The following is a 4,121-nucleotide window of genomic DNA, read 5'->3' as shown; positions in this document are numbered from 1 at the left end:
TTTGTGTGTTGGCGCCAGAGAGAGTGATGAAGTAGCTATAGATAAATTCCATCATTGGAATAAAGTTAACAACTTGTGAATATTCTATAGACAAGAATATTTATTGTCTTCACGTCCCCAGCTTGTCCTTCTGATTTCCTCAAGCAAATGGCTGTGGAAAAATTTATGTCCAGTGTCCATATTTTCATTTTGGATTTAATAGTATTCTTTGCAGTTTATCTTAATCTGCAAATCAGTTGGTATTTCATTCCTGATGAAAATATATTTTGTATTTAAATATATTTTATAAGGCTGCAGGCATGGCTGTGTGGTTAAGAAGTTCACTTTGCAACCATGTGGTTTTGGGTTCAGTACCACTGCACAGCACCTTGGGCAAGTATCTTCTACCATAACTCCAGATTAATGAATACTGTTTGAGTGAATCTGATAGAAAGAAACTGTTTGGGAGCCTACTTTATATATATATTATATGGATGGATGAGGACAGATATATAAAGAAGTGCTGGCCACTACATATGGGAGGAACAAACATGTAGAAGAGGCAGATGTAACAAGATATGGGACAAAGTGGTGAAGACTGATCTCAAAATGTCGAGCATCTTAAGAGACTCAACATCAACAGGTGGACAACTTTGCCAGCTCTCCACCAATAACAAAGGTTTCAAATTTTGGCACAAGGCCAGCAATTTCAGGTAAGTGGATAAACCGATTACATCAACCCCAGTGCTCAACTGGTACTTATGTTATCGACCCCAAAAGGATGGAAGGCAAATCAAGCTCAGTGGAATTCGAACTCAGAGTTAGCTGGATTCAGTCCCACTGCATGGCACCTTGGGCAAGTGTCTTCTACTATAGCCTCAAGCTGACCAAAGCCTTGTGAGTGGATTTGGTAGACAGAAACTGAAAGAAGCCCATCGTATATATGTATATATATATATGTGCGTCTGTGTGTGTGTGTTTGTGTGTCTGTGTTTGTCCCCCCAACATCGCTTGACAACAGATGGTGGTGTGTTTATGTCCCTGTCACTTAGCGATTCGGCAAAAGAGACCGATAGAATAAGTACTAGGCTTACAAAGAATAAGTCCTGGGGTCGATTTGCTCACTCGACTAAAGGCGGTGCTCCAGCATGGCCGCAGTCAAATGACTGAAACAAGTAAAAGAGTAAAAGAGATGGATGAAATGCCATGGAACATTTTGTCCAGTGTGCTAACAATTCTGCCAGCTCTCTGTCGATAATAATAAATCAAATACATACTAACTCAGAAAAGTAGAAACAAAAGTGACATAAAAGTATAAAACAGATGACAACTGTTATCCAATCTCCCAACTTCCCATCAATAAAAATGAAAATAAAGCCGAAACCTCTTACTTGCTAATAACAATACTAAACATGACAAACCTATGGGCACAACTCATTCCTTAACAAACTGAAGACGAATATGATATATACTGACAAAGAAATACCAATTCATCATTTTATGATATAATAATTCATTTATAGCAGAGCTGCTGTCACACCTTAAATTTATAGGGAAAAGAAAATGAGATTGTGTAATGTTCAGAGGTCCTTTTGTTAACAACCAACGTCTGCAAATTGGAAAATGAATAGAAGAATGTAAGCTTCTAATAGGACAGGACCTGAATGTTATTATTACAAAATTATATAGAAGTAAAGATACAAGCTGGATATATCACCTTTGGTATAATATTACACTCATACAAGTGTATTATTAATGTGCTTATGTGTAAAGTATTATAAAGCATTAATTCACCTCAAGTTATTAAATCTTTTGTTAACAACACATTCACGGATCTTCGAAAACATTACAGATAAATTGAATACATTAATCTAAATTGAAGATACTCTGATATATAAAATACAGTATTTTACTAAATACCTGAGAGGAGTTAGAGTCATTGATGTGTTAATGGTTAGTCTCTGATACAGCAGATCTAAGACTAAGATGTTCCAAAATGACCGTCTCATTGTCTTTTCAAACAGGAAGCATTGAAGTTCACATTATTTAATATGGTCTTCCTTTCTAAAGACTGCAGGGCTTGATCTGAGGGAGATTTGGTTAATATTTCTAATTAGTAAGGTGGCAAGCTGGCAGAATTGTTAGTATGCTAGGCAAAATGCTGAGTCTAAATATCGACAGTGAATCTACCCTTTTATTCAGCAGATCTAGTCAACCCACATAGAATGGAAAAATATATATTTTAAAACTAAAATGCTAAATATTTATTTATACAGAAATAGAAGTTTTTTTTAATTCTCACAGTTTGTACACTGATCTTATTTGTTCATTGAACCAGTTTTCAGATTCCTGGGTACAAAATACTTATTTATGAGTTTTTAGTGACTGTCAAGAGAATTTCTGTAAAACTTAACTAGAAAATTGAAAAATCTCTTATGCAACATTTAATATCAGTAAATGTAATATTTACTCAAATGATTCTAAAATGTATTGATTTATTTTATGATTAGTATTTACAAATAAATATTCATGATGCATGCCTTCAATATTACTAAATATCTTGGAGTCTCAATATTTGGTTATTAAATTGTCTAGAACAGACCATTTGTAAAGTAAAGGGAGGAAGTGTTTTCACAGTTGAAGATTGTGTAAAAGCTATCCATCTAAGCTTCTTGATTAAAATGTAGAGAATTCAGAAGGTCTTTGATAAATGAAATTTCTTTTTATGAGATTTTCATGGCAATAGCTAAGTAAATTGAAAATATATAAAAGACATCTCTCAAATTTGTTAAATGTTTATTCAGTTCTTTGATTCTGCAGTCTACATGTGTGTGGCAACACACACACACACACACACACACACACACACACACACACACACACACACACACACACACACACACACACACACACACACACACTCACTCACTCACACACACACACACACACACACACACACACACACACATTCATGAGTATGGTATAGGTGAGGCTTTGTGCAGGTGTAGCTGTGTAGTTAAAGACGTTCACTTCCAAACCATGTTGTTTCAGGTTCAGTCCCACTGCATGGCAGCTACAGCAAGTGTCTTCTACGGCCATATCACTTTGAAAACATCGGTTCTCATCCGATCACCGAAGTTAAGCAACGTTGAACCTAGTTAGTACTTAGATGGGCGACTGCTTGGAAAACCTAGGTGCTGTAAATGTCTTTCTATCCTTTAATAGGTGTAGGAGTGGCTGTGTGGTAAGTAGCTTGCTTACCAACCACATGGTTCCAGGTTCAGTCCCACTGCATGGCTCCTTGGGCAAGTGTCTTCTACTATAGCCTTGGGCCAACCAAAGCCTTGTGAGTGGATTTGGTAGATGGAAACTGAAAGAAGCCCATCATATATATGTATATATATATATATATATATGTATATATATATATACGTACGTGTGTGTATATGTTTGTGTGTCTGTGATGGTGGTGTGTTTATGTCCCCATCACTTAGTGGTTCAGTGAAAGAGACCGATAGAGTAAGTACTAGGCTTACAAAGAATAAGTCCTGGGGTTGATTTGCTCGACTAAAGGTGGTGCTCCAGCATGGCCACAGTCAAATGACTGAAACAAGTAAAAGAGAGAGAGAGTATAGCCCCAAACTGACCAGCAGAAAACCAAGAAAAATAACAGCAGAATATTGCAGCCAATTTTTCTCACCTTAGAAGTAAATCACTGTATCACTGTAAGAACAAGACTATTGGATGTTGTTATACACTGCTGGTCACAATGTGCTTCCTCACATTGTTATAGCTTTTGAATGATGTCACCACACTGGTTAGTATGTGGAGGTGCATGGCTTAGTGGTTAGGGTGTTGTGGTTTTGATTCCTGGACCGGGCAACACGGGTCCTTGAGCAAGACACTTCATTTCATATTGCTCCAGTTCAACCAGCTGAGAAAAATGAATAATCCTGCAATGGACGAGTGTTTCATCCAGGTGGGGAAAATATATATTATGGAACTGGGTATCTGGCCCCTATGGGCCGGTATGACTCAAGAAGGTAACTTTACCTTTGCCTTTTTATCCCACTGGTTAGGTAGGCAGGCAAACATTCCCGCTGAACAGAAAGCCAGTTCATCACAGGGCTACCCACTTTCAG

General features: G+C 37.2%; 1 pseudogene; it reads left to right on the top strand.

Annotated features, from left to right (window-relative positions):
* The first annotated feature begins 3,066 nt into the window (after positions 1–3,066).
* On the top strand, positions 3,067–3,185 carry LOC115211260 (annotated as a pseudogene).
* Positions 3,186–4,121: the final 936 nt, after the last annotated feature.

This window comes from Octopus sinensis, linkage group LG4 (assembly GCF_006345805.1).
Source record: "Octopus sinensis linkage group LG4, ASM634580v1, whole genome shotgun sequence".
NCBI lineage: Eukaryota > Metazoa > Mollusca > Cephalopoda > Octopoda > Octopodidae > Octopus > Octopus sinensis.
This window is presented reverse-complemented; position numbering and strand designations above follow the sequence as displayed.